Consider the following 26717-nt stretch of genomic DNA (forward strand, 5'->3'; position numbering starts at 1 on the left):
TAATCCAAATTTAGTATGAACCTTACTATCAAAGACTTTACTTGGCACAACAATGCAACAAAACTAAGATAAGGAGAGGTTGCTACAGTAGTAACAACTTCCAAGGCTCAAATATAAAACAAAAGTGCAGTAGTAAAATCATGGGTTGTCTCCCATAAGCGTTTTTCTTTAACGCGTTTCAGCTAGGCGCAGAAAGTGTGTATCAAGTATTATCAAGAGACGAAGCATCAACATCGGGGTTTGGAGTTTTCTCAACCATGCATTGTATTTTGGATACATAAGTTTCAGAGGCTCCCTTTTCATTAGTCTTGGGCTTGCTACTCTCATCAAACAAATTTTCAGGAACAAGCCAAGCATAATTATCATCTAGAGCTTCATGCATTGCTAGGAGCTTACAAGGTATTGGTGCTTTAATTTCCCCACCATCATTAACATTATTAGTTTACTTAATTCTATCCATATCCATCTTTTCAAGTATTCTTTTAAAATCGGTGAACATACCAAGCCACTTATGCTTAATAAAAACTTTTCTAGCTTCTTTGGCTATATCCTCAAAATCTCTAACAAGGACTTTTAAAACAAAATCTCTCTTTTCTCCCCTCTCCATATCAGAAAGTGTAAGAAACATGTGTTGAATCATGGGGTTGAGACTAATAAATCTGGCTTCCATCATGCATACCAAACAAACAGAGACATATTCATAAGTAGGGACAGCTTTTGCCAGGGGTATATCTTTAAGATCTTCATGCATACTAACATGGGTGAAAAATTCTTCTATATTATCTCTTCCAATTATAGACCCTTGTCCTACCGGTATATCTTTTAAAGTAAAATTAGGAGGAAACATGATGAAATAAGTAAAGCAAATGCAAGTAACTATTTTTTTTGTGTTTTTAATATAGAGAATGCAAACAAGATAGTAAATAAAGTAAAACTAGCAACTAATTTTTTTGTGTTTTGATATAATGCAGCAAACAAAGTAGTAAATAAAGTAAAGCAAGACAGAAAACAAAATAAAGAGATTGGAAGTGGAGACCCCCCTTGCAACGTGTCTTGATCTCCCTGGCAACGGCGCTAGAAAAAGAGCTTGATACGCGTACAGCACGCGTCCGTTGGGAACCCTAAGAGGAAGGTGTGATGCGTACAGCGGAAAGTTTTCCCTCAGTAAGAAACCAAGGTTTATCGAACCAGTAGGAGCCAAGAAGCACGTTGAAGGTTGATGGCGGCGGAGTGTAGTGCTGCGCAACACCAGGGATTCCGGCGACAACGTGGAACCTGCACAACACAACCAAATTACATTGCCCCAACGTGACAGTGAGGTTGTCAATATCACCGGCTTGCTGTAACAAAGGATTAGATGTATAGTGTGGATGATGATTGTTTGCAGAAAACAGTAGAACAAGTATTGGAGTAGATTGTATTCGATTAAAAGAATGGTCCGGGGTCCACAGTTCACTAGTGGTGTCTCTCCCATAAGAATAAGCATGTTGGGTGAACAAATTACAGTTGGGCAATTGGCAAATAAAGAGGGCATGACCATGCACATACATGTTATGATGAGTAGTGTGAGATTTAATTGGGCATTACGACAAAGTACATAGACCGCTATCCAGCATGCATCTATGCCTAAAAAGTCCACCTTCAGGTTATCATCCGAACCCCTTCCAGTATTAAGTTGCAAACAACAGACAATTGCATTAAGTATGGTGCGTATTGTAATCAACAACTACATCCTTAGACATAGCATCGATGTTTTATCCCTAGTGGCAACAACACATCCAGAACCTCAGAACTTTCTGTCACTGTCCCAGATTTAATGGAGGCATGAACCCACTATCGAGCATAAATACTCCCTCTTGGAGTTACAAGCAAAAACTTGGCCAGAGCCTCTACTAGTAACGGAGAGCATGCAAGATCATAAACAACACATAGGTAATAGATTGATAATCAACATAGCATAGTATTCTCTATTTGTCGGATCCCAACAAACACAACATATAGCATTACAAATAGATGATCTTGATCATGTTAGGCAGCTCACAAGATCCAACAATGAAGCACAATTAGGAGAAGACGACCATCTAGCTACTGCTATGGACCCATAGTCCAGGGGTGAACTACTCACACATCACTCCGGAGGCGACCATGGCGGTGAAGAGTCCTCCGGGAGATGATTCCCCTCTCCGGTAGGGTGCCGGAGGCGATCTCCTGAATCCCCCGAGAAGGGATTGGCAGCGGCGGCGTCTCTGGATGGTTTTCCATATCGTGGCTCTCGGTACTGGGGGTTTCGCGACGAAGGCTTTAAGCAGGCGGAAGGGCAGGTCAAGAGGCATCACGGGGGCCCCACACAGCAGGGCCGCGCGGGCCCCCTATAGGCCGCGCCGCCCTACTATGGCGGCGCTCCGTGGCCCCACTTCGTGACTCCTTCGGTCTTCTGGAAGCTTCGTGTGAAAATAGGCCCCTGGGCGTTGATTTCGTCCAATTCCGAGAATATTTCCTTACTAGGATTTCTGAAACCAAAAACAGCAGAAACAAAGAATCGGCTCTTCGGCATCTTGTTAATAGGTTAGTGCTGGAAAATGCATAAATATGACATAAAGTATGCATAAAACATGTAGGTATCATCAATAAAGTGGCATGGAACATAAGAAATTATCGATACGTTGGAGACGTATCAGACTGCACGACGAAGTGGGCTATGGACTGATTGTCCTGATGTCCTAGCTGGGCGACATTTTTTGCTTTGCTCGCTCTGTAGGACTGTCCAAGAGAGCGGTCATAATCACTTCTCGGCTCAGATCTCTTTATTCTCGTCTAGGCAAAGTGCTTCATTGTATGCGGTGCAATAAACGTCTTCTTCGGTGCAAGAAACTCCTTTTGCTCATCAGTCTGCTCATGTGGTAACAACTCTAGAGTTTGTGCCCTCATCGGAGTTGATGATCTCTTCGGAGGTATAGGAAGTGTCGCAGTTAGCTTCTTCTTTTGCTTAGGTGTAGGCGGCAGAGTCTCCTAACGAGGAGGAGGAGGCTGCAGAGTATTGTCACGCAGAGGAGACTGCTCATGCACATGGGAATCATCATCGCGCATAGGAGAATCATCACGCGGAGGAGATTGCGCAGGTGGCGGAGGAGGCGGACGAGGTGGCCTGCTTGGTGGCTTCTCACCTGGAAACACAATGTTCTCTTTCCTCCATTGCACGGTGGTACTACGGGCTTCTCCCAGTTCTTTGATTTCCCCATGTTCTCCTACAGGGTGCTCAAGCACCAACTCCTCATAATCTCTCAACACTTCATCCACCATCACAACAGCAAAGTCGTCTTGGATCGGACGGCAATGGTAAGTCCTTGTAGATAAGAGAATGCCGACATCCGCCTTGAAGGATAGGTTGAAACTTTAACATGCAGCTCACAAGGACGGCTCTCAGTGAGATCATCCACGGGGGGGGGGGGGGGGGGTAGCGAGGAGGCTCGACCACTTGGTCATCATCATCATTATCCTGCTGAGTGGAAGCCACGCTGCTTTTCCGGTGTTGAGATTGCAGCGGGACGATAGCATCGAGCAATTCAGGATCTACAGCTTGCCCCTGAGCCATCTGGGATGTAAGTACTTGGGTTACTATGGTTAATTGGGATTTCATGGTGCTCATAGAATCCTCTAAGGATGCTATGCAATCTGTTTCCCTTGCCTTTCTCCTCTCATGGCTTTTATCAGGAAATCTCTTCCTTTCCGCAGGAAAGCCATACTTCCACGGAATGGAGCCTTTTGTGCCCCGTGTTCATCCGCCGTGTTCTTTGTTTCCAAGGGCGCGTGTCAGCTCATCGTTCTCTCTTTCGGGCTGGAACCTCCCCTCCTCCACGTCCTTATGTGCTTGTTCCAGGGCTTCAATGAGCTGCTTCAGATGAGCTTTCTTATAGATACACTTCCCTATTTCTGGATCCAACTTTCCCCCAATCATGTAGAACCACTCCTTCCACCGTTTGGTCCAACCGTGTGTCCCTAATCTGATCCCTTTCCTGGTCAGTTCCACTTCAGCTACCTGCCACTTAGGACGGTTAGCCCTGTATCCACCTGGACCCATAACTTGGTGATATTTCTTCAACGCAACATTTAGCTTATTTGTTTCCGACCTTTTCTTAAATTCTTCTGACTCTGTGCTATACTTCACGAATTCGTCCCAGTGATTTTTTACCTTCTCACTGTCTGGATTTTTGTCTTTCTTGATAAGGCCGCACAATCTTTTCTTGTGGTTCTTGAATAGTTCGGCCATCTTCTTCTTGGAAAAGTCACAGACTGCCTTCTCCATCTTTGCCTTTTCATCGGCATCCCCCTCTGGAGGTACTATGTTGAAATGTGCCATGAGCTTGGTCAGAATGTTGTTTTTGGCTACCTCATCGATATAAAGACCTTGAGCTTCTTCCTCTGCAGACAGCTCTAGTCCCTTCTGCATGTTCCAATCTCAAACAGTGATCGGGATGCAGTCCCTAACAAGCACTCCGCATTGAGCTATAAATGATTTTGCATCCTTCTCGGGAGCAATCGGTTTACCATCCTTAGCGATATGGGTGATGTCGCGCCTAACACCGTCGTCCTACTTTTTGGCTGGGCCTCGCTTCTTCGACTTTACAGAAGAAGTGCTCGATACGGAGGGCTAAAAAAGAAATAATTAATCATCAGTACAATTTAATTAGTTAATGCATCCCATCGATCAACAGCGGCTTAATTTATATACCTGGGTGATAACTATGGTTCCGGAGCCATTATGATGATCTTCTTCCTCACCGGAGCCATTAGGATCTTCTTCCTCATCGTAGCTATCTTCTTTTTACTCAATATTCTCCGCTCCCTCACCGGAGTCATTCAAAAAAGTTGCGGTGACATCGTCACCGCCATCATCTGGAATAACGTCGTCGTCGCGATCATCCAGAGTACCGTTGGCTATGAGGTCAGCCATGAATTTTTCTTGGGCTTCGTCTCTGTGTCCGTCCATGCTTTCTACAACAACTTCCACGTTATATATAGGAACCTTCATATGATCAAATTAAGGATAATGCAGAAAACTGAAAATGGAGTTACATATATATTTATTAATTAAGGATCGATAAATGTAGTGTTGAAAGCAGATAGTGCAGTTACATGCATACATAGATCTTATTGAACCCTAATACATCGATCACTACTAGAACCTCTCAACGGCGCCGACCGGGTGCTGAACCGTGCCGGCTGAACACTCAAAGCCACGGAACAATAACAGGGTCATAGCTAATGTGAGATCCCTGCATAATTGACCATCCGGTCCTATAAAAGGTGTCTAACGCATACATGTAACGGCGAACGTGCTCGTCCTCCTCTATAATGCGCTGAGCTACCACCTCCTGCGGGGCCGGCTCCATCTGAAATGACTGTGGCCCACGCGACCTCCACAAGAGAATATCCGGGTCGACGACGGGACTTGGATTCCGCACCAAGGTGTGCGCCCCGGAAGATAACACCTCCTAGTGCCACCCCGGCGGAGCCCAGTCCCGGACCTCCCCCATCGACTGCATCTGCTCCAGAATGGTCCCTCCACGACGCGGTGGCTGGCACGGCATCGTTGCTACATATATATTTTTCACAACTTTATAAATTTCACAACTATTTAAATTTCTAACTATTTTGCACTACACTAACACTAACTATTTTTCTAACACTAACACTAACTAACTTCACTATTTTTCACTAACACACTAACTATGTTTGCACTGCACTAAACTAACTATTTTATCACTAAATTCTAACTAACTTTGCACTACACTAACAAACTATTTTTGCACTACACTAACTAACAATTTTTGCACTAAGACTAACTATTCTAACTAATCTAACTAATACACTAATTAATCAAATGAACTATACACTAGCTAATTAATCTAACAAATAAAAAATATAAAAAGCTAAATTTGTGGCCGGCAGGAGGAGGAGAAGGGCGCCGGCGCCACTTACCGGCACATCAGACGGCGAGGTGCGGTGGCGGCGGCGGTCGACGCGGGCGGCGGAATTTGGGGAGTAAGCCGGAGGCGAGCGGATGGCTGCTGGGCTCGGGCGGCATGGGAGTTATAGGGCAGCCCCCTTTGGTCCCGGTTTGTGGCATAAACCGAGACCAAAGGCCCCCCTTTGGTCACGGTTTATGCCACAAACCGGGACCGATGGCAATTTTTGCTCTATTTTGCCCTGCGCGCGCAAAATTGGCCTTCGATCACGGTTTGAGGCACAAACCGGGTCCAAAGGCCAATTTTCAATATTTTTCGTTCCCGCCTTATTTCAAATCAAAAAAGGGCTATGATATATCAAAATGTTCAGAAAAAAATCTCTATCTAATAAAAGTATAATTTACATATGAATTTAAATATAAATGTAAATAACTTATGAATTTGAATTTGAAGCCACCGCCGCCGCCGTGCCACACGTGTCCCTTCCATGTGCCATGCCCCGCCACTTTCCCGCGCCACATGTCGCCGCCCCTTCCACGAACCACCGCCGCCACTGTCCCACACGTGTCCCTTCCCCGTGCCACGTGTCACCGCCGCTTCCACGTGCCTCGCTCCGCCGCCACCGGCGTGCGGCGTGTAGATGCCGCTTCCACGTGCCATGCCCCGCCGCTTCCCGGCGCCACCTGTCACCAAAATTGACGCGTCGCTTCGCGTGCTATAAAGCGCCGCGTGCGCGCGGAACCACACGTCGCCGTCGCCTCCGCTCATTCGTCTCCGGGATGCCGCCACGCCGTCGCGGGTCGTCCGGTTTCCGTGGCGTCCGAGCGCATCCGAACGGTAGGTTCTAGGTCGAGATGCGCACCGGTGGCTTCCGGACACGTACAACACCATGGAGCTGGTGGCGCGCGCTTACGACGCGGCCGCGTGGCGATTTCGGCAGCCACAGCGCGACATGAACTTCCCAAGCGTCGAATCACTAGAGGAGGCGGAGTTCCTCGCGCCGACGCAGTGCCTCGTCAACGATGAGGACCGTCGCCGCCACCGCCAGTGCAGCGCCGGATCGCCATCGCCGAGCACGACGAGGCGTTGACGCGCCAGTGGAGGGCGCAGTTCCCCGATGATGTTGACAACACCGGCGCGTTCTTCGCTAACATTCGGGCACATCGCAGGTCCAACAGGCGCCACCGTCGGGACGTCGCCGAGTTCGAGCTTGACAACCCAAATACAACTTGGGCCGACAAACGACCCTCGGTGGGACGACATTTGGACCGAGACAACCTCCGACGATGAGTAGATCGACTAGACTAGCTGTTTATCTATTTTAATTGTATTTTCAATAAAGTCGTTGTCGATTTTTTAAATTGTATTTTAAATAAAAGTTTCCATCCGCGATGGTGCACGGGAGGAAAAGGGTGGGAAACAATTGGCGGGAATAAAGAAATTATTACGCTTGAACTGGAATTAAAGTACAGAGCTCAACTGAAAATTAAGATACATGGCCAGATTCGACTGTTGGAGTCATTCAGTCATACTCGTGCCTAGACCTATAGTAGTCACCACTGTAGTCATCGTACTCGCCGACATCGTCGTTGCTGGCATCGGGGTTGCGGTAGTCGAACCACGGCGGGTGAGCACGCGTGTGCTGGGACTGAGGGTAGCGCAGGCAGGGGCCACGGTAGGCCATGACGCTCTGGAGAGTCCGTCCGTGCCACCACAGCCGACGGCTGGCCTCGTTGAAGTTCGAACAACGCGGGCCGTCCTCCTCATGCCTGGCAAGTGCACTCTCACGCCGATTGATGAAAAAGCTGTCCCAAGTTGGGCTATAGTCGGGATGCCACTGGGGATTCCTCCGCTGCTCTGGCGTGAGCTCGAAGTAGTAGTGGTTCGTGATGGCCATCTCGCGCGCCACACCTAGAGGGACAGCAGGGACCGGTACACCTCCGACGCTCAGCAACCAGTCGGTTGGGACCCGGTAGCCCGGCGGGCAGGGGTAGTTCGAGGCGCAAAGCGCCTCCACCTCTCGGGAGGTTAGAGATACGATGGAAGCCATGGGACAGAGTGATAAGGTTTGCAGATATGAGTCTAGATGTGATATGTAAATGGAGGCCAAGCCTACATATATATAGTGAAAAAATGGCGGGAAGACGGAGGCGGGAAGCAGTACTGGAAAAAGCGGGAAGAAAAATAGGCGGGAACGCAGTGGCGCCGGAAACATTCATCCCGGGTGGGGGCTCAAACCGGGACAATAGATGGGAGGCTTAATATGGGGGAGGCTTATCTGGTTTCTGCATTATCTGGGGAGGATTAGTCAGGAAAACATTAGTCCCAGCTGGTGGGTACAACCGGGACTAAAGATCATTTTTTTTGTCATCTAACAAAATTGTCGGTGGGATAAGGACGTGTGGGTAACATTTAGTCCCGGCTGGTGGGTACAACCGGGACTAAAGATGTCGACAGGATAAAAACGCATGGGTGGACGCACTGCTCGATGAGATAAAGCATGTAGCGCACGATGCCCTGCCGAAGGAACAAGACAAAGTAGAAGTGGTGTCATGCCTATAAAAGGAGCATCGATACGCCTTGCCAAGAAGATCAACAAGCCAAGCAGAGTTTCATTACCATGGATGAAGGAAAGGGTTGGGAAATCTCCCGTGGCGCAGCTTCTCGAAGATGTCGTTAGTGCACACGCCCTAAGGCATCTTCGGAAGCTGCTCCTCGGAATTTTTTTCCTGCAAGCTGTGAACGACTACATCCCTTTAATAGTGTTAGGGTAAGGGTTGGGAAATCTCCCGTGGCGCAGCTTCTCGAAGATGTCATTGGTGCACACGCCCTACGGCATCCTCGGAAGCTGCTCCTCGGAATTTTTTTCTTGCAAGACGTGAACGACTACATCTCCTCTAACACTGTTAGGGAAAGGGTTGGGAAATCTCCCATGGCGCAGCTTCTCGAAGATGTCGTTGGTGCACACGCCCTACGGCATCTTCGGAAGCTGCTCCTCGGAATTTTTTCCTGCAAGCCGTGAATGACTACATCTCCTCTAACAGTGTTGGGTAAAGGGTTGGGAAATCTCCCGTGGCGCAGCTTCTCGAAGATGTCATTGGTGCACTTGCCCTACGGCATCTTCGGAAGATGCGCCTCGGAATTTTTTTCCTGCAAGCCCGTGAACGACTACATCTCCTCTATATATATGGTTCAAAAAGCCAACCATCTCCACTTTTAATATCTTACATACAGTTATATTATTACACAAAAATAAATGGGAAATTGATTGCCTTGTTGAGATAATCATGTGTGCCATGAACATTCTTCAATTAACTTGATGATGGAGCATCTTCATCATTTAACCTTCTTCGCCCGTAACCATGGCGCATCTTCATCATTTAACTTGATGCTTGGGTCAATGTTCACTCTGAAGGGTGGAATTTCATCAAACTTATTATAATCTTCTGACATGTCTATCTTGTCCTCCACTCCCACGATGTTTCTTTTTCCAGAAAGAACTATGTGGCGCTTTGGCTCATCGTTTGATGTATTCGTTTCCTTATGTTTCCTTTTTCTTGGTTTGGTAGACATATCCTTCACATAGAAAACCTGGGCAACATCCTTGGCTAGGACGAATGGTTCGTCTCTATACCCAAGATTGTTGAGATCCACTGTTGTCATTCCATACAACTTGTCTACCTGAACCCCACCTCCTGTTTTGTTGACCCATTTGCACCTAAACAAATTGACCTTAAAAGAAGGTCCATAGTCAAGTTCCCATATATCCTCTATGTAACCATAATATGTGTCATTTGGGCCTTCGTTGTTTATTGCATCAAATCGGACACCACTGTTTTGGTTGTTGCTGTTTTTATCTTGAGCAATCGTGTAAAATGTATTCCAATTTATCTCGTACCCTTGGAAAGTCACTACAGTCGAAGATGGTGTCTGGGCCAACAAGTACAGTTGATCTTCAATATCGATGTTATTCAGGAGATGTTTTTTCAACCAACGGCTGAAAGTCGACATGTGTTCACGTCTAATCCAATCGTTCGACTGCCCCGGGTTTTGGGAGCGTACAAATTTCTTGTGGTCACCGATATACGGAGCCACCAAGGTGGAACTTTGTAGAACTATGTAGTGTGCTTGAGTCAAAGAAATCCCGTCCCTACATATCATTGATTTCCTTCCTAGCGTGCCTTTTCCACTTAGTCTCCCCTCATACCGCGATTCAGGAACACCAATCGATTTAATGTCAGGAATATAGTCAACACAGAACTCAATGACCTCCTCTGTTCCATAGCCCTTGGAGATGCTTCCTTCTGGCCTGGCACGGTTATGAACATATTTCTTTAAGACTCCCATGAACCTCTCGAAGGGGAACATATTGTGTAGAAACACAGGATCGAGAATAGAAATCTCATCGACCAGGTGAAGGAGGAGATGTGTCATAATATTGAAGAAGGATGGTGGGAACACCAGCTCAAAACTAACGAGACATTGGACCACAACATTCTGCAACCTCGGTAGAATTTCTGGATTTATTACCTTCTGAGAAATTGCATTGAGGAATGCACATAGCTTCACAATGGGTAGTCGAACATTTTCTGGTAGAAGCCCCCTTAATGCAATCAGAAGAAGCTGTGTCATTATCACGTGGAAGTCATGAGACTTCAGGTTCTGGAAAGTTTTCTTCTGCATATTTATTATTCCCTTTATATTGGAGGAGAAGCCGTACGGGACCTTGATACTGCTCAGACATTCAAAAAATATTTCCTTCTCTTCTTTTGTAAGAGCGTAGCTGGAGCAATGACGTCCTTTATCTGTCTCATGCAGTTTTTTGGGGTCTTTCCTACGTTGTCGGTCCTCCCGTGCTTCTGTACACGCCCAGAAAGCCTAGCAGGTTCACGAAAAGATTCTTCGTCACGTGCATCACATCGATTGAAGAGCGGACCTCTAAGACTTGCCAATAGGGTGGATCCCAAAATATAGATTTCTTCTTCCACATGGGCGCGTGTCCGGCAGCGTCATTCTGAACAGACTGTCCGCTAGGACCCTTTCCAAATATTACATCTAGATCCTTGACCATACCAAATATATCAACACCATCACGATGAGGAGGCTTTCTCCAGTGATCAGCCTCACCGTTGTAATGCTTGCCTTTCTTTCTTACAGGATGGGTATGCCTAAGAAATCGACGATGCCCCAGGTACACGACCTTCTTACATTTATCCAAATAATCACCTTCGAGCTCATGTAAACAGTGCGTGCATGCATTGTATCCCTTGTTTGACTGTCCTGAAATGTTACCAAGAGCAGGCCAGTCATTGATGGTTACGAAAAGCAGCGCTCATAGGTCAAATTCCTCCTACTTGTGCTCGTCCCACACAGGTACACCTTCTATGGACCACAGTTGTAGAAGTTCTTCGAGTAATGGATTCAGGTACACATCAATGTCGTTCTCGGGTTGATTCGGGCCATCTATGAGCACTGACATCATAATGAACTTCCGCTTCATGCCCAACCAAGGAGGAAGGTTATATATACAAAGAGTCACAGGCCAGGTGCTATGGCTGCAGCTCTGCTCTCCAAAAGGATTCATGCCATCTGTACTTAGACCAAACCTTAAGTTCCTTGCATCCTGTGCAAAGTACGGTAACTCTCTATCGATTTTTCTCCATTGGGATCCATCGGCAGGGTGCCTCAATATCACGTCTTTCTTACGGTCTTCTTTGTGCCATCGCAACAACCTAGCGTGCTCTTTATTTCTGAACAAGCGTTTCAGCCGTGGTATTATAGGAGCATACCACATAACCTTGGCAGGAACCCTCTTCCTGGGGCGCTCGCCCTCAACATCACCAGGGTCATCTCGTCTGATCTTATACCACAATGCAGTGCACACCGGACATGCATCCAAATTCTCGTACTCACCGCGGTAGAGGATGCAGTCATTAATGCATGCATGTATCTTTTGAACATCTAATCCTAGAGGGCAGACAACCTTCTTCGCTTCATACGTACTGGCGGGCAATTCGTTACCCCTTGGAAGCTTCCTCTTAATTATTGTCAGCAACTTTCCAAATCCTAAGTCAGTGACACCATTCTCTGCCTTCCATTGCAACAATTCCAGTGTGCTTCCTAGCTTTTTATGGCCATCTTCGCAAGTTTGGTATAACAATTTGTTGTGATCTTCTATCATCATGTCGAAGGCCAACCTTTCCTTTTCAGTTTCACATTCTCTCCTTGAATCAGCAACGGCCCGACCAAGAACATCATCAGCAGGCTCATCTGGTGCCTCTTGATCTTCTGCTTCATTGTCTTCATTGCCTTCTGCAGTTTCAACGTATTCAGGGAAATTGGGATAACAGTCATCATCCTCTTCCTCTTCTTCATTGTCTTCCATCATAACCCCTCTTTCTCTATGCTTGGTCCAACAATAGTAACTGGGCATGAAACCGTCCCGCAGAAGGTGGCCATGAATGGTACTCGAGTGAGCGTAATTTACGATATTCTTCCAGATAAAACATGGACAATACATGAAGCCACCATGTTTGTTTGCCTTAACCACGGTCATAAAATTACTCAGTCCCGAAGTGAACTCGTCAAAGCGTCGGTCAATGTACATCCATTGCCGATTCATCTGCATGATATAATTAAGCTTATCAAAAACCATTACAAAACATCACGATGTATATATACACATGCATTTTATCAATTACAGGTGAAAGGATAAAGTTGTTAACCTCGATGGAGAAGAAAAAAGCAAGTTAAGTGTGACTTGATTTGTGTGAACTCAAGTGGCAAAACCTCTTAAGCATTTCATCGAACACCTCTTGTGCATGTGAAGAGAGCAAAGCAATACACCCCTCCTGTGAGAAGAAAGTGAAAAAATGGCTAATTGTGGCTCACACTTGGGCAGGGGCCAGGTTATATAGGCAGATTGGGGACTTTGTCCCGGTTTGTAATACAAACCGGGTCCAAAGGATGGGCCTATGGTCCCGGTTTGTGCTACAAACCGGGACTAAAGGGTTCCGACGCCTGACACGGCCTGCCGCGCCCTGCCGCCGACCCTTTAGTCTCGGTTTGTAGTACAAACCGGGAACATAGGCCGCTAACGGACAGGCGCCAGCGAGTGGGGTCGCCATGCGCATAACGAACCGAGACCAATGCCTCCCATTGGTCCCGGTTTGGTTGAGAACTCGGACATTTGCTCCCAGGGGCTTGGGACCAAAGGCATCTTCTCCACTAGTGTATATATCACTGTAATAGTATAAAACAGCAAGCATTTATATTATATATCACTGTAATAGTATAAAACAGCAAGCAAGCAATATTTGAATCAAATAAACAGCAAGCATTTACATATCACTACATTATATTTGCAGCAACATTTGCATCAAATAAAAAATAGCAAGCAAGCATTTACATTTGCACCAATTTATGCAACATCAACAACATCAAAGCAGCTCACCACTGGCATTGTAGATTGCCTGGACGAAGTTGACTTGTCACGTCCCGCCGCGCAGCCGGCTGCGGCGATGTGGGCAGGGACCCGACGAGGCGGAGGGGGTGGCTCTTCAGGGGGGCGATGCTCGGATTTGCCTCCGAGCTAGTCTGGGCGCGGGCGCTGGCGCTGGCCTTCTTCTTCACAGGTGGCGTCGGGTCTCCATAAAGCGAGGCCAGGGGTTTCTGCTTCCTCAAAGCCATGGTGTCGGCGGCGCGATGGGACGGTGCGTCGCGATGGTGTCGGCGGCGCGATGGGGGAGGGGCTAGGACGCGGCCGTCGGCGACATCACGGGCGGCGGCGGTCGTGCGTGTGTTGAGAAGAACCAGAGTACCAGACCAATTCGTGTGTGTTTGTGCTGTGGTTGTGACCTGCTCCTTCCCCATCCACATTTTTTGGGCCAGAAACCAGCCCAGACTGCATCCCTCCGTTAATTCATAAAAAAAAGTCACGAGCTTTCGGGCTGGCTCGAGCCGAGCCAGAAGAGCTTTCAGCCCGTCGCGAGCCAGAAAAACAGGCCCGACTAGGGCTCTGTCTAACGCGGGGGGAGCTCAAAATGGGCCGAGCCAAGAAAAGCCCGGGCCAAGCCAAAAGCTCGACCCGAACGTCCAGCCTTACACCCACCAAATTTGTTCATGCACCATCAATAGGGTTTCAAAACAAGGCATGCACGATACGAGGCAGTACATAGGCAGAAGGATGAGGTCATTAATTAGTCACATGATGTTTTTTTATTACGCGACATACACATACCATATTAATACAGACAGATATACATGGACTGGATATGGGTTTCGTCGGACCCAACACAAAAAACCAACTATGACCATCGTTTAGGGGGGAGTTCTGGAGCAGCGGTCGTTAAGAATGGCTCGAGCGCCTGACACAGGCGTCCAGTCGCGCTAGCTAGTGTATGTCACCTTTGCAAGGCTACAATATACATCGGCATGGTGTTGGCATGGTCACCGCATCAATAGTATGCAGGCCAGCATAGGCGCGGCCGGCTAGTTCAAGTTGCATGAGGTGGTGGTCCAGAAGCTATGATGGAAAGTTTGCTCGGTTCTTGCCGATCAGCGGTGATGGCGAGGTGTCACTATAGAGTCTGCTCCACCTGCCCAACCTCGAAGAAAGCTACCTGGGAGAAAGACTAGACCCGTGGGTCTGGTGACAAGGGAGCTCCTCGGCAATGCACAACATGAGGGGCTTAGGATTGAAGGAATCATGTAGGTTAACACGAGACATCGGATACCAAACTAACATGGAGCGAGATTTACCTAGGTTCAGGGCCCTCGATAAGGTAAAATGATTACTTCCTGCTTGCCTGATCTTGATTTATCGAGTAAAATTACTTACAATGGGGCAGCCGGTAGACTTCTATGGTGAACTCGCCATGAGAAAAGGTTTCTAGGGGTTCTGTATGCTAGATTGCGAGGGTTTGATGTGCTCCTATTCGGTAGGCCCTCTCCTGACCTTTATATAGTAGGCCAGGTCTCAAGAGTCATGTCCGAACTCGACTAAGTTACATCGAGATCTAATCTATCGTTTCCTTTATTGACATCTTCTTGCCTTGTTCGTCAAGAATCCGTCTCCTCGTAAGTTTTGTATGTAGTAACCGACGTATGGACCCAACTTGGATTAGGGCAATCTTCATGGGCCCCTTGTTGGGCCAAAGGAGGTAGACTAATTTCGGGTACCCGAAGGGTAATGCCCACATCAGTAGCCCCTGAGTGACTGGCCGAAGCGAAGTTTTGGGCAGGGACTAAAGTTGCCTTCATCCGAACATCTTGATAAGTTGAAGAAAATTAAGTCCTCAAGCTTGTCGTAAAGTTCAAGTTCCTTGGTATCGGGTACGCGTCTAGCGCTCCCGATGGGAGCATCCCCGAGTCTAGGGACGGATGTTTGCAACTGTGCGCAGACTCAAGTTGTACTACTCGAAGATCTTGGTGTCGATGTTTTTTGAACTTCTTCATCATTCGATACGTTGAGTATATCAGGTCCTCTGAGACTTCGGGTGAAGCCGAACAATTGATCGTACATAAGGGATAAAAGTAATGAGCCTAGTTTTACTCAATAAATCGATACTGGTTATCTGCCGATGGCAAAACAACGTTACCCTACAAAGATTCAAGTTCCCGGGTTTGAACCTGGATTTGCTGGAACCTTCGGGTTCTTTCTTTTTTTGATTCCTTCAGTTGCTGATGCCTTAGTCGTTTTTATCGGGTGCGCGTCCAATAACCCTAGAGTCTAAGGCGGATGTTTACAACCGTGCGTAGACTCAAGTCGAGTGGCCAAAAGTTGTAAATTATTTCGAGTGTTATTTCCATTTGAGTGCTCTATCATAGAGGAACCGATGATTTTGATAACATCAGTAATGACGTGTTAACCGTAGCAGCGTGACTGATGGGACATGACCTAGTGGGCCCACCTCTTATTTGTGCAGTCAGTTTTGCAAATGACCGTGCATTATGCACTAACCAAATCGTCTCCTCGATTCTTGTACGTAGTTGAGGTAATGGGCCTCCGGTTTGCCTCTTATTGCGACACGTGTTTAACCAGATCTCCATCCATTTTTCTACAGCACGAATCCATCGGCTCAATTCCAAAGTAACTTTTCCTTTATAAAGAGGATCTAGGGATTTACTCACCTCGCCCCTACTATCCTGCTCTTGTTCTTACTTTGCTCCCACGCCCCATTGTTGTTGCGCACAAAAAAACCAGAGCTCACAAGAAAGCTCAGTCGATATGGGCAAGAAGAAAGGCACCGCAACTACTATCGCTGCTACAAGCGCTACGGGCTCGAAGGTCATTACGGCCGCGCCAAAGAAGGCCACACCGAGGGCTGCCACCGCCGCCGCCAGAGATGATGCTCCATGTGACTGGACTACATCTACCATGACCAAGTGCGATGAGAAGAAGATGTGGAGCCTTGGACTGATCTCTGACGACAAGGGAGATATTCGCCTGCCAGGTTCAGATTCTCGTCCTAATCCCCCCGCCGGATTTACTGTCATGTTCGCCGCTTTCTTGCTCCGAGGGTTATCTCTCCTAGTGCATGAATTCCTTCAGTGCCTTTTGTTCTCGTACGGGATCCAACTTTGGCAGCTGACCCTGAATTCAATTATTCACCTTGCAATTTTCATTACTACATGTGAGGCTTTTCTTGGTATTGATCCCATTGGGGTCTATGGAAGAAGATGTTCTTTGTTAAACACTATAGTGGCAGCAGCGGACCTTACATCACTCGTGGGGTTGGCTTTTTTGTTCGAAAGAAAGTTAACTACTTTAACTTTCCGATGAGGGAATCTGTCTAAGGCTGGAGGTTGAAGTGGTTCTATCTTAGGGATCAGTCGGCACCAGGGCACAACACAGACCTGCCGGAGTTTGTTGATGTAATAGAAGCGACACCGAAGAAGTCCTGGAGAAACATTCTAACAGCCAAAGAAAAAGTAACAGCCGATGAAGTGCCTTGTACCAGCAAGTTTCCCGCTGACGGTGCAAATTGATGAGGGAGCTCATCGGCAATGCCCACCATGAGGGGCTTAGGGTTGACGGAATCCTGCAGGTTAACCCAAGGGATCGGATTCCAAACGAACAGGCAGCGAGATTTACCCTGGTTCAGGGCCCTCGGTGAGGTAAAACCCTTACTTCCTGCTTGTCTGATCTTGATTTATTGAGTAAAATTGGTTACAATGGGGCAGCCGATAGACTGCTATGGTGAACCCACCGGGGGGAAAGGTTTCTAGGGTTTGTGCATGCTAGATTGTGAGGGTTCGTGTGTTTCTGTTCGACAGGCCCTCTCCTAGCTTTTATATAGTAGGCAAGGTCTCAAGAGTCATGTCCGAACTCGACTAGGTTACATTGAGATTTAATCCATCCTTTCCATTATCTATATCTTCTTGCCTCGTAAGTATTCTCTATAGTAACTGATGTATGGGCCCACCTTGGGTTGTGGCAATCGACATGGGCCCCTTGTTGGGTCAAAGGAGGTATACTAATGTCGGGTATCCAAAGGGTAGTGCCCACATCATCTGGCACTCCTTCTCTCCTGAGCTCGCCAGCAGAATCGGAGCAGTCTTTCCATACACGATGAGTCATCTTATGTGCATAATGTTTAAGTGAGCTTCATGTTGCCACTTATGCAAGGTCTTCGAGAAAATCGGAGTCGCTGGTAACAACAAGCCTGGAGGACAACCTATCGTAGAAGACCTTCACTTCGGCGGTGTGTATTTTGTGTGGTTAGCCAAGGGGGCTGTGTATTCCCTCGCAACGGTCGTGTTGTATGATGGTTGGCGAGGATGCTTGTTCTGATTTTAGGCTAGTTTTTCGCCAATTAACCGACAAATTCTCTTCTTCTTAATTAATGAGAATGACAACTTTTTCTTCCATGTTTCAAAAAAAGAAGATCCACGAGGCATCATACTTTGTTAGTACATAGTGACAAAGCTGTTTCGACAAAATTAAAAACCAAACGAAATTAAAATATCAAGATGTATATAGAAACAATATGTATTGATCAAGCTTCTTTGTTAAAATAACAAATCCCAAGTATCTTATCTATACTTAATAATAAAGGAAGAACCATGTTTCCATATCCCACATCTACACACTCATGAGGAGTTATCATCGAGGACGACTCTTTTTCAATAGGAAGGAGATGATGCAGCCCGACCTTCGGTCTTTACTGCATCAAGTGCTTCAATGCCGACATTTCCATCAAAGGTGAATCTGATCCTCTATGTGAGCCCCTTTGCTACCCTAATGAATGGTATACTACTTTATAATCCATCATGTGTCAATGGTAGGGATACATCGTCACGGATGGAGAGAAGAGAGGGAAGCATTGAAGCTCGAGGAGGGAAGGCCGAGTTCAGAGAAGAAGAAGGAGACGCGCCAGGAAGGCCGGCACTGCCGCTCAGGATGACCTGCACTGCCGCCCACCACAGGTATTGCTGCCCTTCCGCTACGCCTGATGACGACAGCACTGACGACCTACTGTCGCCTGCACGGCGGCCCCACTACAAAGCATCTAATATGAATCCTTTATCCCTTTGTATGCCTAAACTACCCCTTCTTAGTGCTCCCTATATATAGGCTCCCACCTCCCCCTTTCATTAGTTAGACTAGGATGAACCAACTTAGGCTTATGCCTCCACCATCCCTAGAGGATTAGGGACACCCCCTCCTCTCTTAGACATCAATCTTAGAGTTGTATCAAGGCACTCCTTATATGATTTTTCTGTGATTCTACCGCGGTCTTTAACACGTGTGATTCTACATATCGTATAACAGTCTTTCTCTCTGGGATTCAACCTCTTGTTTTTGGGATAGTGGTCCGTGCTATCGGGAGTAAACCGGAATTCTATCGGGATAGTGGTCCGTGCTATCGGGAGTAAACCAGAATTGTATCGGGATAGTTATCCATGCTATCGGGAGTAAACCGGAATTGTATCGAGTTGCGTTGCATGTGTTTATCGTGTTCTGCGCTGTGTTCTTCGTTTTCTTGGTGTTCATCCATCTCTCCCTCTTGTTCTTGGTCAATTCGTGAGATCAGGCAACAAATTGAGGCTTAAGACGTCATAATATGGTATCAGTAGCTCTTCATTCCCACAAATTTGACCCCACGCCCGCCAATTTTATTTCTAGAAAATTTCAAGAAAATTCCCAAAAAATAGCCCCAAATTTGCCTTGCATGGATCTGAGATTTTGTTTAGTTATTGGTGGTTTTGATCCAATAGAAACTTGTCTTTGATGTTGTTTTGCGTATCCCTAACCCTCCCCATCTTCAATTTGGTCATTTCCCTTCGAAATCCGACGTCTCACTTTCGTCAAGTTCATCGCCAACTCAGATCTGGAGGTGAAACTGGCAGACCGGAACAAACCAGCGAGAGAACTGGCAGACCGGAATCCCCACCGGACCGAACCGGTGATGTGCGCAGATTGCATACCGTTGGGGAACCCCAAGAGGAAGGTATGATGAGCACAGTAACAAGTTTTCCCTCAGTAAGAAACCAAGGTTTAATCGACCAGTAGGAGAAAGGCGTGACTTCTGAAGGTGTTGCTAGCTGACTTGTGGCAGGGCGCACTACCGGCGTTAGTAACAGCAAGGAACCTGCACACAACACAAGCAAAATACTTTGCCCCAACTTACTGTGAAGTATCTCTCCATAAAGATAAATAACATGTTGGGTGAACAAATTACAGCTGGGCAATTGACAGAATAAAGTCCATACATGACAAGATGATTACTATGAGATTCGTGTGGGCATTACAGCATAATACGTAGACCGTAATAACTGTGTCCGAACCCCTTCCAGTAATAAGTTGCAAGCAACAGATGATCAATCAATGTGTGTAAACTAAACAATTGAATTACCCTTGGATAAAACATTGTTGTTTTATTGCCAGTAGCAACAGCACATCTACAATCTTAGAAGTTATTTTCACTCCTCCAGAAAACTAGAGGCATGAACCTACTATCGCGCATAAATACTCCCTCTTGGAGTCACAAGCATTTACTTGGCCGGATCAACTAGTAGCAACGGAGAGCATGCAACATCACAAATAAGATAGACAAGTATATATAATAGATCTCAACATAGTATTCAATATTCATCGGATCCCAGCAAACACAACATGTAGCATTATATAAAGATGATCTTGATCATGATAGGCAGCTCACAAGATCTAAACATGAGGCACAAATTGGAGAAGACAACCATCTAGCTACTGTTATGGACCCATAGTCTGGGGAAGAACTACTCACGCATCACATCGGAGGAGGGCATGGCGATGTAGAGGCCTCCAGCGATGATCTCCCCCTGCGGCAGGGTGCCGGGAAGATCTTCAGAACCCTCCCCAGCCAGGGTCTGCGATGGCGTCCAAGATGGAACTTTTCGTGGATGGAGGCTCAAGTGTTTAGGTTTTTACCGAGATCGTGAATAAATAGGCGGAAGGGCGGGGTCGGTGGCCACCTGGGGGACCCACACCACCCCTTGGCGCGGGCCCACCCTTTGCCGTGCCATGGGGTGGTCTGGCTGCCCTGTGGCGCCTCTTCAACCCCCCTCTGGACTATGTCTTCTATGGTAAAATATTAACTTTGGCTTTTGTTTCGTCCAATTCCGAGAAAATTTCCTGTACAACTTTTCTGAAATACAAAACAGCAGAAAACAGGGAACTGGCACTGTGGCATCTTGTTAATATGTTAGTGCCGGAAAATGTATAAACGTGCAAAAAAAGTGTAAGCTAAACATATATAAATTGGTGTCAAACAAGCATGGAGCATCAAAAATTATAGATACATTTGCAACGTATCTACCGGCGCTAGGACCGGTGCCACCGGAATCACCACGGGAAATTGCTGCCGACTGCCCTGATTTTTCTGACCAAATTTTCTTTTCTGGTAGTTTGTTCGGTTTGAGTTCCTTGTTAGTGAAACTAACCCGCAACGACGACGCAAAGGCGAGGAAGACCCCGGCACCCCGGATTTGCAACTGTGCGCTTGACACCACCACCATCTTCGCAAGTTGTGTGATCATCAGCACCTACACACCATCTAGGTATAACTTGCATTGCCTTGTAGCCCCTCTTCATGTTGCGACCTATCCTATCGAGCATTGCTTGTCAAGTGTTGAGGGACATTGCACGAGGCCCCGATTGTGAGGGTGTGTGTGTATTGTGGATTAAATCTTATAAGCAAACACTCGTGTGGGGAAATAGCAAACGCGAGGCTAACGCTAACATAGTGCAAGAAAAATCCGGAAAAACACAAACATAGCAAATGAGTGCAAGTGCCATCATATAAAAAAGAGTCAAAAACTTTTAAGCAAGAGAGAGAGAGAGAGAGAGAAGAGAAGAGAGGCCGCGTGTGAATCTTCTTGTCTCTCAATTTGCAACCAAAGATGTGCCTCTCCTTGTGTTAGTGAGACATCGAGCTGGTCTTTGTAGGCCTTCTTCTTTTTCCGCTCTTTCTTTGGTCGAACTAACCCAGTTCATCTCATGTGTGTGTTCCATATCTTTCCATGTTTTGGTGATCGACACATGGACTTTGACTTTTGGATTTCACCCACTTTTAACAACAAACTTGATTTCGGATTTCATCGTTTGGCTTTCCACCATCCTCTCCTACCCACCATATTTGCTAGCTTTTGCGTGTGTTTCTGCATTTGTAACCCAATACAAATTGGTTTCTCTCTTGGTTACGATAGTTAATCCAATTCGGTCATTCCAAGGTGAGATTTCAAGGTAGTTTCTTCCACTAACATCCACAACCGAGCTCTTGTCTTCACAACATGGATAGGAATGGAGAAGAAGCAAGGGAGGATGGAGTTATCCGCAACAATGAGAGGTTGGCTACCCAACACAATCTATGGGGTCAACGCCAAGAGTTCAAGGAGAACCTCTCCTTGTTCAAGACTCGCATCGACGAGCAATACGAGGAAGTATCACAAAACTTCACCGTCGTGAACCAAGACATGTCCCTCCTTCACGAAGCCACGGACAACTTGGATCGCCAAATGGCGGTCAACGATGTGAACATGGAACGGCGCATGGAGAGCCTCGAATGTGCCATCAACAACTTGGGTCACCATCGCCGACACCGCTCTATCTCATCGTCAAGCTCTTAACAAGACTACTACTCCCATGATCACCACGACTCCTCACGCTCCAACTCAAGGCGAGGAGAATTTCATCGACATGCTCTACCACATGAGTGTCCTCAACAAGAAGAAGCACAACCTCATGACCTCCATCAACATGATCTCCATGCCCACCATGGGCGTGACGACCAACCCCAAGACAACGTCATTCTCAACATGGACCCGACACCTCATCGCAAACCACATATTGATGCTTATGATCAAGGTCACCAAGAACAACCTAGGTGTGATCTCCGGAATCATCCATGACAAAACCAACATGAGAGGAGACCTAGCAAATGCTCAAGATGAGGAAGCCAATCATGTACGTCATCGAGAACCTCCACAGCGTCGTAAAGATCATCGCCAACACCATCATCGCGCACCAAGTGAAGGTAGTGTTCAAATGCAACACCAACCCAATGTTATGGTTGGCCGCGGAAGACCTCCTCACCCATAACAAGTTGCAAGAGAATAAGGCATACGACCTCGCCGAAGGAACTTGGTAGATGAATAAAACATGTACGGAAAGCTCAAGTTCAACATGCCCAAGTTCAAGGGTGAAGATGACGCTGAGGCCTTCCTCTCATGGGCACTCAAGGTAGACAAGATCTTCCGCATCCACAATTACTCCAGTGCGAAGAAGGTGGCCATGACATCTCTTGGGTTTTAAGATTATGCCAACACTTGGTGGGAGCAAGTTGTCACTCTTAAGGGAAGAAAACGGTGAACCTCCAATTGAAACTTGGGAAGAGATGAAGGAAGATATGTGATGTCTACTCGCGCTTCTTTTCCTGTAGACAGTGTTGGGCCTCCAAGGTCAGAGGTTTGTAGAACAGCAGCAAGTTTCCCTTAAGTGGATCACCCAAGGTTTATCGAACTTAGGGAGGAAGAGGTCAAAGATATCCCTCTCATGCAACCCTGCAACCACAAAGCAAGAAGTCTCTTGTGTCCCCAACACACCTAATACACTTGTCAGATGTATAGGTGCACTAGTTCGGCGAAGAGATAGTGAAATACAGGTGGTATGAATGAATATAAGCAGTAGTAACGGCACCAGAAAATAGCTTGATGCTACAACTGGCGTGTGATTGATGGTGGTAATATTGCAGGCAGTACAAATGCAGTAAACAGTAAACAAGCGATGATTGCAGTATTTGGGAACAAGGCCTAGGGATTATACTTTCACTAGTGGACACTCTCAACATTGATCACATAAAAGAAAAAGATAAATTCTATACTCTACACTCTCTTGTTGGATGATGAACACCACTAATTGCGTAGGATTACACGAACCCTCAATGCCGGAGTTAAAAAGCTCCACAATATTCGATATTCATGTTTAAATAACCTTAGAGTGCATGATAGATCATTGCAATTACACCAAGTACTAACATAGCATGCACACTGTCACCATCACACAATGAAGGAGGCATAGATCACATCAATACTATCATAGCAATAATTAACTTCATAATCTACAAGAGATTACAATCATAACCTACGCCAAGTACTACATGATGCACACACTGTCACCATTACACCGTGCAGGAGGAATAGATTACTATAATAACATCACTAGAGTAGCACATAGATGAATAGTGATACAAAACACATTGCAATCATAAAGGGATATAAATAAGCACTTCACTATGCTATTCATAACAGTGAATAAGTATTCTGTGAAATATAGCCTAAGAGACCCACACGGTGCACACACTGTCACCTTTACACATGTGGGACAAGGAGTCTCCGGAGATCACATAAGTAAAATCCACTTGACTAGCATAATGACATCTAGATTACAAGCATCATCATATGAATCTCAATCATGTAAGGCAGCTCATGTGATTATTGTATTGAAGTACATAGGGAGAGAGATTAACCACATAGCTACCGGTACAGCCCTTAGCCTCGATGGAGAACTACTCCCTCCTCATGGGAGACAGCAGCGGTGATGAAGATCGCGGTGGAGATGGCAGCGGTGTCGATGGAGAAGCCTTCCGGGGACACTTCCCCATCCCGGCATTCTGTCCCCCAGATCTTGGCTTCGCGATGGCGGTGGCTCTGGATGGTTTCTCGTACCGTGGCTTTTCCGTATCGAAGATTTAGGTCAGGGACCTTTAAATAGGCGAAGAGGCGGAGTCGGAGGGCTGACGAGGCGGCGACACAGTAGGGGGGCGTGGCCCACCCCCTGGCCGCGCCAGCCTGTCATCTGGGGCCCACAGGGCTCTCCTCTGGTGGCTCTCGGGTGTTCTGGAAGCTTCATGCAATTCTAAGATGCTGAGCGTTGATTTCGTCCAATTCCGAGAATATTTCCTTACTAGGATTTCTGAAACCAAAAACAGCAGAAAACTGGAACGGGCACTTCGGCATCTCGTCAATAGGTTAGTTCCGGAAAACGCATAAAAACGATATAAAGTGTGAACACAACATGTAGGTATTGTCATAAAACAAGCATGGAACATCAGAAATTATCGATACGTTGGAGACGTATCAGCATCCCCAAGCTTAGTTCCTACTCGTCCCGAGTAGGTAAACGATAACAAAGATAATTTCTGAAGTGACATGCTACCAACATGATCTTAATCATACTATTGTAAAGTATATGAGATGAATGCAGCGATTCAAAGCAATGGTAAAGACAACGACTAAACAACTGAATCATATAGCAAAGACTTTTCATGAATAGTACTTTCAAGACAAGCATCAATAAGTCTTGCATAAGAGTTAACTCATAAAGCAATAAATTCTAAACAAAGGCATTGAAGGAACACAAAGGAAGATTAAGTTTCAGCGGTTGCTTTCAACTTGTAACATGTATATCTCATGGATAGTTGTCAATGCAAAGTAATATAACAAGTGCAATATGCAAGTATGTAAGAATCAATGCACAGTTCACACAAGTGTTTGCTTCTTAAGATGGAGAGAAATAGGTGAACTGACTCAACATAAAAGTAGAAGAAAGGCCCTTCGACGAGGGAAGCATCGATTGCTATATTTGTGCTAGAGCTTTGGTTTTGAAAACAAGAAACAAATTTGTCAATGGTAGTAATAAAGCATATGCATCATGTAAATTATATCCTACAAGTTGCAAGCCTCATGCATAGTATACTAATAGTGCCCGCACCTTGTCCTAATTAGCTCGGATTACCTGGATTATCACCGCAATACATATGTTTTAACCAAGTGTCACAAAGGGGTACCTCTATGCCGCCTGTACAAAGGTCTAAGGAGAAAGATCGCATTGGATTTCTCGCTTTTGATTATTCTCAACTTAGACATCCATACCGGGACAACATAGACAACAGATAATGGACTCCTCTTTAATGCTTAAGCATTCAACAACAATTAGTTTTCTCATATGAGATTGAGGATATTTGTCCAAAACTGAAACTTCCACCATGGATCATGGCTTTAGTTAGCGGCCCAATGTTCTTCTCTAAAAATATGCATGCTCAAATCATTCAACTCATGGTAAATCGCCCTTACTTCAGACAAGACGAACATGCATAGCAACTCACATGATATTCAACAAAGAGTAGTTGATGGCGTCCCCAGGAACATGGTTATCGCTCAACAAGCAACTTATAAGAGATAAAATGCATAAGTGCATATTAAATACCACAATAGTTTTTAGGATATTTGTCCCATGAGCTATATATTGCAAAGACAAAGGATAGAAATTTAAAGTTAGCACTCAAGAAATTTACTTTGGAATGGCAGATAAATACCATGTAGTAGGTAGGTATGGTGGACACAAATGGCATAGTTTTTGGCTCAAGGATTTGGATGCACGAGAAGTAATCCCTCTCAATACAAGGCTTAGGCTAGCAAGGTTATTTGAAGCAAACACAAGTATGAACTAGTACAGAAAAAATCACATAAAAACATATTGCAAGCATTATAAGACTCTACACTGTCTTCCTTGTTGTTCAAACCCTTACTAGAAAATATCTAGACCTTAGAGAGACCAATCATGCAAACCAAATTTTAGCAAGCTCTATGTATTTCTTCACTAATAGGTGCAAAGTATATGATGCAAGAGCTTAATCATGAGCACAAAAATTTCCAAGTATCACATTATTCAAGACATAATACCAATTACTACATGTAGCATTTTCTGTTTCCAACCATACAACAATTAACGAAGCAGTTTCAACCTTCGCCATGAACATTAAAAGCTAAGAACACATGTGTTCATATGAACCAGCGGAGCGTGTCACTCTCCCACACAAGCATTTATTCAAACAAAAACAAAAACGAAAGCAAACATACGCTCCAAGTAAAGTACATAAGATGTGACCGAATAAAAATATAGTTTCAAGAGAAGGAACCTGATAATTTGTCGATGAAGAAGGGGATGCCTTGGGCATCCCCAAGCTTAGATGCTTGAGTCTTCTTGAAATATGCAGGGATGAACCACCGGGGCATCCCCAAGCTTAGAGCTTTCACTCTTCTTCATCATATTGTATCATCCTCCTCTCTTGACCCTTGAAAACTTCCTCCACACCAAACTCGAAACAAACTCATTAGAGGGTTAGTGCATAATCAAAAACTCACATGTTCAGAGGTGACACAATCATTCTTAACACTTCTGGACATTGCCTAAAGCTACTGGAAGTTAAT

Source organism: Lolium perenne, chromosome 3 (genome assembly GCF_019359855.2).
Source record: "Lolium perenne isolate Kyuss_39 chromosome 3, Kyuss_2.0, whole genome shotgun sequence".
Lineage (NCBI taxonomy): Eukaryota > Viridiplantae > Streptophyta > Magnoliopsida > Poales > Poaceae > Lolium > Lolium perenne.